The 17,206-nt window shown below is 37.1% G+C and overlaps 1 long non-coding RNA gene across 1 annotated transcript in view; it reads right to left on the bottom strand.

Annotated features, from left to right (window-relative positions):
- Positions 1 to 3,160: 3,160 nt before the first annotated feature.
- LOC135364703 (uncharacterized) overlaps positions 3,161 to 17,206 on the bottom strand; it is a 203,755-nt gene continuing 189,709 nt past the window's right edge. The window contains exons 6-8 of the long non-coding RNA XR_010412197.1: positions 15,491 to 15,606; positions 4,568 to 4,685; positions 3,161 to 3,574 (exon numbers count right to left, since the gene is read on the bottom strand). This is a non-coding gene — a long non-coding RNA (uncharacterized LOC135364703). The remainder of the gene's footprint in view (positions 3,575 to 4,567; positions 4,686 to 15,490; positions 15,607 to 17,206) is intronic.

Genomic DNA, 17,206 nt, shown 5'->3' on the forward strand with positions numbered 1-17,206 from the left:
AATTTATCATGGTCCTGATAATCAATAAATCCAAATATAAACTAAATTCTTATAAATCTATGCTTTTTTCAAAGACATAATGAAGTTATTTTTCCAGCAAAAGACGGTCTTTATCTGTCTTGTCGTAACAGTTTCTTAGAGTTTGTTAGATTACAGAAGAAGCAACTCATATCTATTTCACTTGTTTTGTTTAGCACATAGTATAGCATATAAACGTTCCATACAGATGGATAAATATTCTATATTTTTTATGAAGAATAAAATACATAAAAATATTAATATCATTTTGCCAAAGAATTAACTATAGGAAAATATTGTTCAAGATTTCTAGTTTTACTATGAAAAGTGTTTCTCTGGTCTCAGATTTGACTGAAATAGCATTACTATTTTAAAACGCCTATAAATCTGGGCGCCTGGGTGGCTCAGTTGGTTAAGCGACTGCCTTCGGCTCAGGTCATGATCCCGGAGTCCCTGGATCGAATCCCGCATCGGGCTCCCTGCTCTGCAAGGAGTCTGCTTCTCCCTCCGACCCTCCCCCCTCTCATGTGCTCTCTCTCATTCTCTCTCTCTCAAATAAATAAAAATCTTTAAAAAAATTTTTTTTAAATAATAAAAAATAAATAAATAAAACGCCTATAAATCTATGCTGTATGACATGAAAATGAGTATCAACTGTAATTCTTCTCAATCAGCAAAGGGCTATTATAACACAGAATAAATATTTGAGGGTTTATTTCTGAGAAAGTACTCAAGAGATATTTTTGTGAAAAAGTGTATCACTAATTAATGCAGATTCTAGCTAAAGTAGAAAGTGTTACCACAGTGGTCCATTTTATGTAGTTCACTAAATTTTATTTTCTCTTGAAAATACCAATACAAGGATACAGATTGACATCTTAGATATCTGAAGTTGATGATGATCCCTAGCCATAATAAACCAAAAAAAAAAAAGTTTCCTCATGTTTCAAATAGTTTCATCTCACTCTGACTGGGAATGAGTGTATTTATAGACATATAATTAGGAAGTGTTTTACATACATGGTAATAATATACATGGTTTGAGCAGTTTCAGAAGACCTTGAGCCCTTATCATTCAAAATGTACTAAATCAGCCACTGATATAACTAATAAATGGAATTGGAATAATCAGCATTCTTTACTACTTCTCTCTCCCCTTCATTGGGTGAATATCTGTGTCCCAATATAAGATAAGTCTAGAACTTTCAGTTTTGCTTATATGCTGATTTCACGTCCTGAATAAAGTCCCTCTGCTTAGCTATCCCAGCACCTTCACCTCATATTGGGTAAACAAGGTGCCACATGGTAACATGAAACAAAAAACTTTGGACTGAGGTACAAAGCAACCGGATTAGTGTCTGTTCACTCACCTGATGTCATTGTACCTTTAGTATCAGTAGGTCTTATTCTCCTCATCTATCAAATAAAGGGGTGGGACTAGTTGATTTGACTGAGCCACACACAGTGTGTGTTTTATTACATACCATTAATAATGTATTCATTATTCTTTTTCTCTGTAACAAGCCTGGGCTCATTTTGGAATTCCTCCCAAAATCAATGTTTTCATTAGGAAGTGGATAACAAACTATTTTGCATTTAACATTAGTTGAGGGACTTCTGAAATTTTTTACTTTGGAACAGAGAACTTAAACTGCTATCTTTTCAAGAATTCTACATGGGAGTATGTGTTTTATGTTAGTAGCACTTAAAATAGCTTTCAGATCATTTTAACCTGATAATATACTAAATCTTGTTCATTCTCCTTAGGATATTTATTAAAATAATTCAAAAATTGATGATACTCATCAAATGGCTATAAGGGTATGCCTACATTAACACATTTTTACATGGTATTTGTTTTTTCAGAAGTGCTTTGAGATTAATAAGTTAAAAACATATTGTTAGATTTCTATATCAGAACCTGGATATATTTATGATTTTTTCTCTTTTTTTAGATATACATTTTCAAACTCTGGAGATATATGAGATAAGCCTTCATTGTATCTGCCTAAAAATAAAATCTCATCTTCTCCAAAGAAGATAATGACAGAGATTTGTACATTTCAGATTCAAATATCTTGGCAGAGATGAACACTTTCCTATTTATAATTCATCAGTCACACCATAGTTCCATTAACTGCAAAAGACTTTTTACCAATTTTGGAAAGAACGATTACAGAAAAAAGATAAGTAAAGTTTTCTCCAAAGACATAATAGGGTGTGATTTGAAGAAAATCCTAAGTTACCACTGCCCAAAAATATCTTCCCTGTATCTAGGACCTGAAATTCCTATCACTGGTCATAGAAGATGAAAAATGGGATTGAAATTCAAGCTGTAAGTGAAAAACGAAACACTAGTGTTGACACATTACCTGTTGCCTAGCAGAAAGTAAAACTGGGAAAATAGAATGTAGGCCTATAGGGTAGCCCAGGAAAATAGGCTGAGAGAACAAAGATATTTGGGTAACTACAAGTCACCAAATACCAAACAAGACATAGAAATTGGGGACACAAATGGAAAGGGATTGCTTATTAAAATCTTCCTATGTTGTTAATAGAAAACCAAAGGAGAGGAGTGCTTCATTTAAAAAGCAGGTATTCTAAATGCTAATTATACATTTTTATGGAAAAAAATTAGTAGCATTCCTATAGAAATAAAAGAGCAAGTATTAAATTCTTCAGGCAAATAGTATTTATAGAAGCATTCTTTGAACAAAACTTTACCTAGCTTCCAATGAGTACAGATATTGTACATGCAGACATGAATTAGGTGAGGCTTCTGTTCTCAAGATGTGTGAGCTGATAATTAAAATACAAAATAATAATGCAAAATACTAACAGCCAAGGTTGACATGTGCAGAGTGCTGTGGAGTCCCAGCAGAAGCATCTACTTTTACCCAGCAGAATTTAGAAAGAAAATAAGAGATGAGGTTTAAGATGATTCTTGAAGAATAATTAAGAGATCGCTCAGAGGAAAGGGGAAAACAGAGTGGATTGGAACAAGGGTAGAAAAAGGGAAATTTCATGGCAAACAAGAAGATTTAAAAGATAGTTGGAGGCTCTAGAATCAGACCAATTTAGGTCCAAATCCTGGCTCTAACACTTAGCAGCTGTGAGAATTTAAGGAACTGTTTAATCTCTCTGAACTTTGTTTTTTCTTCATCTATAAAATGATAATAGCAATAACATGAATAACATCTACCTTTTATATATTCACGTGCATATAAAGTCCTGATACTGTGCTTAATAAAATTTAACCATCTTATTCACTACTGTAAAAGTTCAAATGAGAGACAATGATAGTCTAAGCTAGGCAAATGAGGAAAAACAGAGGGAGAAATTGTGAGCAGATCAGATACAGGGAATTATCAGGGTTGATCCAAAGTTTCTAATCTGAGCATCAGAAAAAAGCAGTTCAGAAAGATAAGCAGGTTTGGGAAACAGGTTGAGTATATGAGGTACCTACATGCCATAAGTGGGATTCCAGAGGAGAAATGCACATCTGGGAATTGTTAGCATGGCTGACTCAATGACCAGAAGAGATCTTATGGTGAAACTGTTCAGGACAGAGAGCAAAAACCCGTAAGACCCAATCAAACCTTAAGGAACAAGATAACATATTAATAACTCTTAAATTCTCACTGGAAGCTCATCACATCATTTATAGTACTGATAATGATTATTTATTGAGTTTTACTATGTAGTGGACACTATGCTAAGTATTTGGATATGTTATTCACTCATTCAATAAATAGTTATTGAGCATCTACCATATACCAATATGGTTGTCAGAGATAGGGAGTCACCAACAAACCAAGCAGAAAACATGTCTGCCCTCAAGAAGCTTACATTGTCTTTATGTCATAAAATAGCAATTGTAGAAAATCATATTGGCTATTAAAAAAAAGATAACATAATAGGATAGAGAGTAGCAAGGTGGGAGGTGGGGATGCTCTGGAGAAAGTAGTCGAGGGATTCTCCCTACCTAATTCATATGCTCCTCCCTTTTGACAACCCTAATCAAGGGTGAGGAATCTGAGGTTTTGAGAAGTTAAATAACTCTTTCAGTATCTCTCACTAGAACCAAGATTTTTCTAACTCTAATACCTTAATCATTATAATCAATATAATCATATTATATAACTCAATACTATTAATCATTATAAGTACAGTCTCCCACAACCAAGCTGAATACAAAGTAAATGTGCAATGATCTAACATAAAAAATATGCATTCAGATTTAAAATGCCATTACTATACAGACCATTTTAATATGAAAGATCCCTATTAAAACTATCTCTAGTTACTGCTAATGAACTCATGAAAATTGGTTTAAAATGCCATCGATGCTTGGGTCTCTGCGAGAAAGAAGAATTATCAGGGAACTGATGTAATGATGCCCAGATTCCAGTAATAGGATGAAACATCTTCTGTTTAGCTGGCAAATATGTTGCTTAAACCCAATTATTTATGAATGAGAGGGGAAGGCGATTGCAGAGGATCCAAGCTACGAGCCTGCCAAGAGCAAGTTGGAGGTCATGGTACTCACCATGCAGCAACCCACAGCTGTCCCTATTATCCTGGATGAAAAATGAGCAGGAGATCCAGGACCAGGGCCATGGCCATAGTCAGTCAGTGCTAACTGCCTGCATCTTCAGTTTGAGATCCTGAAGGAACAGGTATGGGCAAATAGTGAAAAATGTCATGAGAAACACCAAAGCCAAAGAAATAAAGTGCTGAAAGAATCTAGAATGTATGGGCAAATAATTTGGAGTAAATAAAATAGGAAATCATAAGAGCATTTTATTTAATTTTAATAAGCAACTTCTTTCCCATCTGAGGTGGTTTTTATCTGCCAGCCATACACAGAGCAGCTACTTTCTAAAGACACCCCCCAACATCTAATACCTGCCATAGTCGTCTTGCCCTACAGTTTTGCTTAAAATGTGGAACCAGGCACTAAAGGCCTAGATCATTTATCCAAGTATAAATTAGTATGTTTATAAAAAGGATTTGATTAGTGGCACTTTCTCTTTTTTTTTTTTTAAGATTTTACATATTTATTTGTCAGAGAGAGCACACAAGCACAAGCAGGGGGAGTGGCAGGCAGAGGGAGAAGCAGGCTGAGTAGGGAGCCCAATGCAAGACTCGATCCCAGGACCCTGGGGTCATGACCTGAGCTGAAAGCAGACGCTTAACTGACTGGGCCACCCAGGCATCCCAATCAGTGGCACTTTCAAATTTTAGGAATTTATGGGACTTAGAAAGAATAATTCATTTTCATTATTTTACTTGAGCCTTCAAACAATCCTACCAGGATGCATTTTTATCCCCAAGACATAGAGGGGAAGAGTGGCAGGGCCCCAAGAGCAGGGTGTTTGCTGCTCCCTGGGCCCGTGCTTGAGTGGTGAGATTCAGGTGGGCAAAGAAAAATCCAGTAGCAGGGGGGTAATGGAAACTTCTCTGCTGGACCGCTGCATGAGTAAGTGAGCTGATGGATTCGGATGTGCGGACCACAGTCCCTGGCAGAGTTAATGAAGACAGGGATTGTGCTTTTAGAAAGTAATGGCTTCTGAGAATCAAAAAGGAAGAAAGAGCTCACATGCAAGAGAAAAACAAAATGAAATATGTAAAGGGAAAAAGAGGGAGTAAGAGTGTAAACCGAGGAAGCAGCAGTCTCAGGTGTCAAACACAAGAAAAGGGGAAAGAGAAATGAAATCAGCACCATGCCTGCCGAGGGCGCTAGGATAGTAAATAAGCAGCGCTTGTAATAATGATAAACACCCTTCGTTAGACGGCTTCCATTCTTAATAAGGAAAGGAAACTTTTCAATGCAAGAAAGGAATATGCCAGATCTATAAACATCCTTAGTTTGCAACTTATACTTTAAAAGGAATGGCATACAGAAAGAGGTGGGAAAATCTACTGGATAATTTGACTTCTTGACAGGACGACAGCTCATCTTGCTGCTTCTAATTAATAACGCATTTAGCTGTATCAGACACTTTGATGGGCTTCTCTGAGAGCTCTTGCAACTGAGTTCTTTCTCACAGGCGTTTACTGGTGAGAAGAATGATAGAAGACAGGTAAGGTAAATATAGTCTGTTCGTATGCCATAACACCATCTGATAGCACCCCGGACACCAGGTGATTCATACACAAGTTACATCCAAAGCAAGTAAATCTAAAATTGGAGTGTATGTGCTAGCCCAATTTTTATGTGTCGGTTTGGCAGTTTGTTTCTAGGGTTGCCACAAATGAATGTTATTATTAGCTTAAAGCTTTGGTGAGAAGTTTCTTTGAGAAGAAAAAACCAAAAGGGTTCTGAGGTTCTGTTTTCAGGAATAAAACTTGGAAGCTACTAGGTGCCAGGCACTGTGATAGTCATTTTGCATTTCTTATCTCATTCAAGTCTCACGATAAATGTGCAAAGAAGTTATTATTAACTACATTTTAACCTTGAGAAAACTAAGGTTCAGAGAGATTAAAAACTTGTCTCCATTCACTCAAGGAACCAAGAAACCAAGAAACAAAGCCGGCAGCAAAATTAAGAACTTTCTAACTCACATCCATGCTCTTCCCATAAATCAAATGAAGATTTGCTTATTAAAGGCCAAAACTGCAACTTTTTTCAGTCACACGCTTGCAAATCAGTCTCTGACATTGAGGGGACTGTCATGTGACTAAGTAATGATTGATCTTCTTGACAGATCTCAAATGAGCTATTGTCATCATTCAAATGACACCATAATGATGACTGCAGGTATCATACAACAGATACACAAGTTAGAAAATTCTTCCCATGAAATAAGCAACAGCTATTGCAATGTGCACTCCTATGTGCACTTTAAGAAAAAAAAAAATCATAAAGACCTAATTTTAAAAGAGATTACTGTCTTCAGTAATTCCCTGTCTTCCCAAAGGCAGGGAAATCTTTCAGACAAACTGAAGTGAATAATCTGAGTATTCTGAACTGAATAATCATTCTGATAACAGAAAGATGCTGAGAAATCACCGAGGCGCCTCTTGCTAAGCTAGCCATGTCCAGAACAGTTTCCTCTCTCCCACCAAAGCATCATCGATCACGTATGTTCCCCCAGCCTAGATCTCTTCCCTGAAATCCAGGCCTTCTCTATGCAATGCCACTACATTTGAGGACCGCTTACGGTGCACCCTTTTATCACCACTCATCCTCAATGACTCAGAAAGGTGGGGGATCTGAATCCCATTTTTCAGATGAAGAAATTACTTCCCTGAAATCACAAACCAAACAAGTGATGGAGCCAGGCAACACTTCAAGCCCAGGTCTTTCTGATTCTTGTTGATTTCTTGTTTCCCCAGCTCTCCCTGCCTCGCAGCATAACCCCCAGTGTCCCCACGGGGTTCCAGAGCTCTCTCAGTTTTTTGCATCTAGAACTGAATTCATCATTCCTCCTTGTAATTCATCTCTGCTTCCTTTCCTTCCTGTCTTCTTTCTCAGAATGGATGGCACCACTTATCACCTGTAATATAATTGCATGTTCACTTGCCTACCCTTCCATTAAAACTCTGAGTTACGTTTATGTGCCAAGAATCTGTCAGCCTGGCAAATAGTTTAAAACACACTTAATATGTAAATGTTTGCTAAATAAATGTTGCTACCCAGTCACCTGACTCAGAACCCAGACTCCTTCCTTTCCTTCAGCCCTCAAGACCAGTTAGCAACCAAGTTTTGTCTGCTCTACTCTAAATATCTCATGCAGCTGTCTTCATTTAGTGGCTGCCTGAGTTCTTATTCCCACCATTCTTGCATGGATTAGGAGTTTTCTTCTGAAAGATAGAAACACCCTTCTGTCCGAGGTGAATCCCATCCATAACACTATCCAGCAAATCTGATCCAGTTCTTCAGTAATCCCTCATTGTCTCTACCATGATACATGTCTCTTCAAAAATTTTACACTAGCTTACCATTCCAATTTCATTTCTCATGCTTTCTTGTGCTGGCTCTGTCTCTCTCTCACACACCCACCCACTCTCTCTCTCACATCCACCCCCCCACACATATACTCTCTTTCACACACACACACACACACACACACACACACAAGTGTGCTCTGGCTACTAGAAACTGCTTACAAGCCCCTCGAACCCACATGCCTTCTCTCCATGGTGTCATTTCCCGCACATGAAATGCACTTTTCTCATTTACTTGCCTCATAAATTGTAAATTACAAGACCAAAGGTTAATCATTTGTCATCCTTTTAAAGTCACAATCTTCTAACACGTGTTCGCTCATGCAGAACTTCTAATCATTAAAATATGTACATCTAATTTTATATGTTCAAAATATAGAAATTTATTGCTTGCATTAAATATCACCAAGTATTTTATCTGTCATATTTTTATATTTCAATCCATCTGACCCTCAATCCTAGTAAGCATTTGCAGCAGTAAAAAAAAAGAAAAAAAAATGTGAGATATTAACCAAGATGTTTTACTTGCATTTCTATGGCCCTGCCCTATTTTGTGAGCAACAAACAGTAGCTCAGGGAGTACTTAGAAAGAGCACAGAAAGCAAATGGTCAGGCTTGACTTCTGAATTCTAAAATAAAGACCTGAAACTTGTAGCAATAACAAAGATCTTAAAAGTTTTTTATTTGCAAGTATGGACTTTTCTCTACTTCCAAATGGTTGTCCTGAAAATCCAGGCATAATAGTTACGCCTTTAGAAAAATAAATTTTAAAATTTTGAATAAGGAGTGCTTGGAATCCTGCTTTCCTGAAGTTTTCTAAACTTTTTATCTTTAGTATGGAAATTTTTTATTCGAGTTTATTTCCTGTGAGTTATATCCATTCATTTACCTTTCTAGTTTTTATACTTTATTTGCTAATAGAACTTTAGGAAAACGACTCATCAAAAAAATCTGCTTTACTTAATAGAAATCATAGCACTCTTACACTGTTTCTATACACACGCTTGCCTTTTCCCAGTTTTACCCTTTTCCCTGTTAAACTTCACCTGCCTGAGATTTCTGCCCCCTTTCTCTTTGCTTTAAATAATTCCTGTTCCTCCTCAACACCCTGTTTGAAACCCATCTTTCTCTCCAAATGCCCACGGCAACAATTACCAGTGAAATTCATGGGTCATAAATCTTGTGCTATTTTGTCATAATTTTTCTCTTGAACTACTTGAACTACTTTGTAATATTTTATTATTATGTTCTTTTCAAGAATAGTACTCTATTTCTGCAACTAGATTATAAAATTTTGGAGAGAACTATGTTCTCCACCTTTATATCCACCAAAAACCACATCAATGGTTTGCAAGGACTAAATGCTAAGAACACATTTGATATGGTATCTTATCCTTTAGTGATGATGATAATCATAATAGTAATAATATAATTTATTAAGCATTTGCTATGTGCCAGGTGCTGTGCCAATCCCTGCAAGCGTATTATCTCCTGTAATTCTCACAACAAGCTTATGAGTCTGGTTCCATTGTTATCTTTATCGTATAGCAGGTAAAACAGACTGTAGAGTTGTTAACTAATTTATTCTAGCCATATAGCCACAAGTGGAAAAATCAGAACTCAGTTTTATCCTTTATGCTAAATTTCTGCTTGTAGGAACCCACATCTAGTACCAAGTAGACAAAATCTTATTATCCATTTCTTAATGTCATTGTTTTAGGAAAACTATTCTTTATCAGTAACAAATCTCCATTCAAGTGTCTGTATCCCCCAAGAACAACAAGAAAGCACTCTGAAATAGGCACCTTAAGTAAGAAGTAGATGATGTTAAAGTTGCTTCATGGCTTTAATGAAGTAATATAAATACCTAGGGGAAAAAACTAAATCACATGAATAGAAAACATTATGAACCAGAACTTTACAATAAATAATGATAAATAGTAGACAAGGATTTCTAAATATTTTATAAATAGTAGACAAGGACTTCTAAATATCAGAGCTAGTGATAATTCTGAAAAACAACAAGGCAGTCTAAAAATACAACATGGAGTAAAAGAATCATTGTCAACTAAATCACTGTGAGAGAGAAAAGTGTTTTTTTAACAACCTCTTAATAGGATCTGGAATTGGTGAAATCATTTACATGTGAATCATAAGTAAAGAAAATAAAGACAAAGAGATTATAAAGTACTTTGAGCACAGTACTATCTGTTCTTGGTTTATTACTTCTGACAAACAACTCTTACAAATAAAAAGAGCATGAAATGTTTGGGGAACTGTAAATAGTTTGGGTTCTAATAAGAACTTTCAAAACTAATATATCCAAAACAAATTCTTGATCTTCCTCCAAAGTCTATCCCTCCTCAGTTTTCCTCATTTCAGGAAACATCATTGCCTCTTCCAAGTTCTGCACTTTTTTTTTTTAAAGATTTTATTTATTTATTTATTAGAGAGCGAGCGAGAGAGAAACAGCATGAGAGGGGGGAGGGTCAGAGGGAGAAGCAGGCTCCCCGCCGAGCTGGAAGCCTGATGCGGGGCTCGATCCCGGGACTCCGGGATCATGACCTGAGCCGAAGGCAGTCGCTCAACCGACTGAGCCACCCAGGCGCCCCTCAAGTTCTGCACTTTTCCCTGTTAAATTTCAGCAGCCTGAAATTTCTTCCCCCTTCCTCTTGGCTTTAAACAAATCCTGCTCCTCAATATCCAGTTTAAATCCTACCATGTTTTCCCAAAGTCCTCCATGATCACCCCAAGTTAGAACATCACCTCTCTCTCACTTCTGAATGTTCACAGCAACCATTGTCAATGCAATGCATGAATCACAAGAATTTAGGCCAAACCCTGGAATCCTCCTGAACTTTCTGTCTCTTTCTGCTCTTTCTGTCACATCCCCCATGCAATGCATCAGTCAATCCCATCATCTTTCCTTTGAAATGTATCCTGAAGTCTATCACTACTCATCATCTTCACTACTTTGACCTACTCCAAGCCACTGCCATATTGTGCTGGGACTATTGCAATAGGCTCCTAATTGGCCTTCCAGCCTCTACCTCACCATTCTTACCACTTTCCCCAACACACACACACACACACACACACACACACAAGCCAGAGTGTTCTTTTGAAAATGTGCTGGGTTATATCACTCTTCAAACTTCTCCAGTGATTTCAATTGCACTTGAGGAAAAAATCCAAAATCCTTGGCATGGACTACAAGGCCCACCAGCACCCACCACCACACCTATCTAATCTTCCTCTAGTTTTGCTGTGAACCTACAAGTACCCCCCACAAAATAGTCTTTTTTTAAAAAAAGTAATATCAGTGGATAAAAATTACTTCACAGAGTTGCTATGAAGGTTATATTATTCTCAATAACACATGTAAAGTATCTAATAAACTGACCAGCCTATTACAGGCCTTCAATAAATGTTCACAAATACGTGTTTTTCATATTGCTGTATTTTTTTATTTTATGCAAATGGGACAATATGGCTGCCTAGAGTGTAATCATTTAATCCTGTAATCCAAGAGGTATGAAACACAATAATTGTCAGTTTACAAATTGAAAGAGAGATAAGTATAGGTCTATTAGTTTGCATTGTTTAAAATAATAATCTACCTCTGAGATTCTGCAGAAAAAGGAAATAACCTCATAAAAACTCAGATTATTGTGGTCTTGATCACATTATAGACTAAGTCTTCTCTCCCATATCATACCTACACAAAGTCAAGGTGCTTGAAGGATCACTTTTCAGGATAATTTTACTTCAGTAAAATACGTTATGTAGATGGTATCTATTTTCTACCTCATATTTCCCAGAAATTAATTATTTAGAAAGAAATGAGTAGATCCTATTCCAGTAAGTGCAAACCAGCATTTTTTGCCATTTAATGTTTTAAGAATATTTGAGTATTTTCTGACTACAATCCAAATTCAATGCAAACAGTCGAGTAGCACACAGAGACCCCATTATCAAGTCTTTCTGCTCACCAAGAGGATGAATAATATAATGAGACATGTTAATTATTTGCTTTCCAGCAGCTGTGATTGATTAGTTTTGACTGGTACATTTTGCTAATATGTTAGAGTACAGTAAATATTGGGGCCTGTTATTTTTTCCAGGGCAAGGAAGCCATGGTCCCTAATGACTTAACTTCATTTGTAGCTTTCTCTACAATCTGCCAAAGTGTTGGTTTATCCAGGTTAATCTCTTTACCAAATAAATTTCTGTGAATTTCATGTTACCAGACTGATCATTAAGTTCAGGTGAGTCTTCAGAGCCCTCTGTCTTAGAAAAGTTGACATCTCTCTCTCTCTCTCTCTCTCTCACACACACACACACACACACACACACACACTGCAGTTTATGACTTAACAACATATATAACCAAACCTATGGAGGTACTAAGAAATCCCAGCTACCGTATATACATTTTTTCTTTATACTTAAGAATATCTTTTTAAAACATGTTCAGTTTTTTTTAACAACCAAATGCCTTTTGTGGGACCATGCATAATTGCACCAGACCCAGTATTAGATTTGAAAACTTTAAACTGATTGTGAAGAGTTTTTAATCATGGCCATCTAGAAGAAACTGTCACTTGAGCAGTGTTTCTCAACATTTTTTCTGTCATCATCCCTGTAAGGAGCCTTCTTAAACATTTTTGTTTTCCTAATTGCCCCCTCCCCATGAAATGTTGATACCTCAGATACATATCTGGTTATATCTGGTTATGTACTGTAGCCCTTTAAAAGGCCACAAACCATTGTAATTTCTGAGATTTTTTGATCCTCCAAGAACCAATTTTCACCCATTGGGGGCAATATCACCACTGATGAGAATGCATTCACTAGAGTCTTCACTGTATTTCCTCTTCACCATATTCTCATATTCCATATTTCATATTCTCATTTGGATACATGACCTCTATATCTTATGTTTCTCATACAAACTGGTGAAATAGTAATAGGCATAACCTCCAAGTCTAGGTCACTCCCTAAAGGAGGTAGACAAGACGATGCACATGATACAAACATACTTTATCCCCTTTCCCCACCTCCCAAATAACACATGCTGACCCAGACATAAGCAACCTTAAGGCAATCTTGAAGGAAGAAAGAAATCTCAAAAGAGTCATGTGCAAATTGTGCTTTGCAGAAAGACTGAATGGCTTGAATCTACAGTCTACTTACTTTAATGAAGCTTTAGTGTCCACATCAATTAAATGGAAATACCATTGGTTATCTCTTGCCCATTCATTCATTTAACAAATATTTGTTACCTCCATCAAAACCCCTATGAAGACAATCAAAAATACCTATTGAGCAAAAAAGGGTAAGTTTCCTGAACTTACTGCAGGAAGCAAGAACACCACTTTTGCAGTCTTAAAATCTTCAAAGGTAGAAAATTAGGGGAGGATATTTATAGGATTATAGGTTATATTGGTTACAGGTTATAGGATGCATCCTGAATGATTTTAAGGTAGTTCTTGAAAAGCAGAGAAACAGTGGGGATTGGGAAGAGTTAATGACATAACTTTGGATTGGTGGTCCCAGTGAAGTTGAGGTCTTGAAATGAGTATGGTGAGGAAGTTATTTTTCAAAGCAGTCCTAGGAGCAACCTCCCCATTTTTATATGTCACCTGTTTTAATTAGTTTGTGGTCTTAGCTTCCTGGAACAACAACAAAAAAAAAAAAAAAAAAATTTTTTTTTTTTTTTTTTGCTTGGTCCTGGTATCACATAACACAGTAACTGAGATTTGTTTCGTTTCTCACCTCCTGCAATATGTTGGACGTTAATTTAGGAACTAAAGATATAGCTGTGAACAAGACAAGTTCTCTGCCTTCAAGAAGCTTCTACTCTAGCAAGAAAAAATAGCTTTGAATATGATATCACATAGAACAAATCTCTTGAAGACGTGTAAGTTGCTAGGGAAGTAAATATCAGAGCAAATTCATTAATGAGGACATTATAAGAAAATGTCATTTTATAAATTGTCTTGAAGAGTCTCTAAAACATAATAAGAAGGATCCTTGAGAATGTCCACTGGCTTTTTGGTGTCTGGGCTTGAACATGAAAGACAGGATGGGGTAGTTTACTGTTTTTCCATTGTGACTTTGGAGTGATCTATAGGTCATCACTATAATCTATAGATTAAATGATTTCATTTAATTTTGCCCCAGATACTTTTAAGCCCCAGCTAGGAACTGCAACAGTCTTCACAAAATTCTACAGAAGACCCTGCCTCACCTTCTGAGTTTGGGAGGGCATGCATAAAGCAAGGAATAGAAGCTTGATCAAGACTATCATCTAAAAACTATTAGTTATAGTTAACCCAAACTGGGATTAAAGTCTATAAAAATCTATAGTTTTTAGATTTCATAAATGTTGCGTTTTAGTAGGTCAGAATATCAGACATGCATGTTTAAGAATCACACCTAAGTGGTGTGATTGAAGTCTTGATAGAAGTCTTTGGAGTCCAAAGCACTTAATTCCTATATTGTCCATACAGGAAAGCAAATCCCACTGGCAATTGCAATCTAGAATTACTGAAGCACTAAAAGTTAAATAAATCTACTCAAGAAACTCAAATCCAGGAAAATAGGACAATTTAATTTCATGAAATTATTGCTTTGGCTCCGTCTCTTCTGGCTCAGCTTTGACAGATCCTCTGGACAGATCATCCATGAGCCAACAACTCCCACCACATTCTGCCCTCTCCAATCTGGCAGGCCCACTTGTACCCTTCTCCCTCCCCCACTAAAACTGGCTTCATCTCCGACATACCCATTTTGGAAATAGCCATCACACCAGGCCCACCAGGCAAACCTGCACTAAGATGTCTCCAAATGTTCTGGCCCATCACTTCCTAATATTGTGACCCTAAGCCTCTCAAATTCTTGTGCTTGACTTTCCTCACCTATAAAATGGGGGTACGAATAATATCTAGCTTGGAGAGCTATTCTGAGGTTTAAGTAAGATAATGCATGAAAAGGTGTTAGCACAGTAACTAAAAAACAAATAACTATGAATTTTAGCTGATGCCCTCAACATGGCTCTCCAATTTTGTCTTTTCTTGGATGCTGCTGAATCTAACAGAATCTTGACTCTCATCACCTCGCACCTCATATCTTATTATTTTAACAGCTTTCCCACTGGTTTTCTTACCACCATTTTTTTCTTTTTTATTCATCTTAGACAGTAGTAATTAACCATCCTCTTCTCTCAACTGCCCATCCCATCAAGTTTCTGGCTGGTACACATTCTAGTGCCTCACTTTCAAGGTTTTCTGTAACCTGACTCTACTAAACCAACCTAGACCCATTCTTAATTAATAATGAGTGTCCTCTTTTTGGTAGTTTTTAGTTGTAACCAATGGTTAGAGAAAGACAAAGCCTGTAGATCTTCTTTCTCAAGCCTTGACACTCCAAGTACCTCAGAATGAAAGCAAGACTGAGAGTTGGTTCTATTACCTATGCAAATAGACATTTGAGACATTTGAAATAGCCGTATCACCTGTAAGCTCATGAAGGTCCATCTCTCTATTCTTTCTGGTGTTCCAGCAGTGTTCTGTATACAAAATTTCCTTGAAGCAGATTCTATGCCATTTCTTCCCCAGCCTTGAGATATAACTGACATAAAACATTGTGTAAGTTTGTGTATAACATGCTGATCTAGTACATTTATATATTGCAAAATAATTACCACCACAGCACTAACATCTCTGTCACATCCCCTAATTACCATTTTTGTGTGTGTGGTGAGAACATTTAAGATCTACTCTCTTCGTAACTTTCAAGTATATAATACAGTATGATTAACTATCATTGCCATCCTATACATTAGATCCTCAGAACTTATTCATCTTATAACTGGAAGTTATACGCTTTGACCAACATCTCCCCATCCCCCCACCCACCACTCTATTCTAATGGCAAGATTCAATTAACCTTCTGGTCTGAGTCAGACAACAATATCCTCTGCTGAACAATTGAAAATAGCACAGGTTCAGAATCCTAAGCCTACAGGGCCTGTCCAAAGCACGTGGTCTGAGCTGGACTCACTAGATCTTCATGCCTTCTTTATGTACCAGCCGCCATGCCTCTACAAAATTTCCAGCCTGATACATCCTCATTTTGTGGACTTAAAAATAATATCTAATATCTATCATAGTAATTAATAAAGCAACTGATATTAATTGAAGTCAAGATAGTGAAGTTCTCTGCCTACCTGGGGCTCTAAATTTGGGGCCACTGCATCATATCTTTCATATACTGACAAACCACCTCTGGAGTATATACTTCTAAGATACCTCAAATGTTAACTAATGGACCCTAGGGTATAGATTAAATTTACACCTTCTATGCTGAAGTATTTAACAATAAATTGCAGAACATCTAATATACTTACCCTGTTCCCCAACACACATATTCATCTAGAGCAGGGTTTCTCAACCCTGGCACTACTGACATTTTGGCCTATATAATTCTCTATTGTGGGGGATGTGCATTGTACGATATTCAGCACATACCTGGTATCTACCCATGAAATGCCAGGAGCACCCTCCTCCAGCTGTGATAAGCAAAAATATTTACAAACATTATCAAATGTCCCAGAGAGGGAAAACCGCCCCGAGTTGAGTGCTACTGCTCTAATCTAGGCTTACTCCTGAAGGCCATCCCCAGCCACCAGGCTATTTTTCTTTCTTTACTTTTGCTTACATGAACCCCCAGTCTTAGAAGTTACCTCCTCGGGGCACCTGGGTGGCTCAGTTGGTTAGGCGACTGCCTTTGACTCAGGTCATGATCTCAGGGTCCTGGGATCAAGCCTGGCATCTGACTCCCTGCTCAGTGGGGAGCCTGCATCCCCCTCTCCTGCTCCCCTGCTTGTTCTCTCTCTCTGTGTCAAATAAATAAGTAAAATCTTTAAAAAAAGTTACCTCCTCCACTCTCCTGCTTACATATGACCCATCCTCTAAGACAACAAACACCTCAAAAAACTAAATGAAGCTCTCAGAAGTGATTTGTTTTGTCCAGTGATGCAGTTTCTGGATCACTGTAGTCCCCATAGTTCTGGTTATCTTATAGTTCCTGACTCTTGCTACTAACCTCATTTATGTTACCTGCCTGGCCCTATAAGAATTTGCTGTGACACCTATACCTTAATATTAAGTATAAATCATTCTTCCATGAAATTTCCCACTCACTATGTCCATACTTAACCTCTTCCTTC

Source organism: Mirounga angustirostris, unplaced genomic scaffold (genome assembly GCF_029215605.1).
Source record: "Mirounga angustirostris isolate CCGP_5_RB_7025 unplaced genomic scaffold, mMirAng1.0.hap1 SCAF_6, whole genome shotgun sequence".
NCBI classification, from domain to species: domain Eukaryota; kingdom Metazoa; phylum Chordata; class Mammalia; order Carnivora; family Phocidae; genus Mirounga; species Mirounga angustirostris.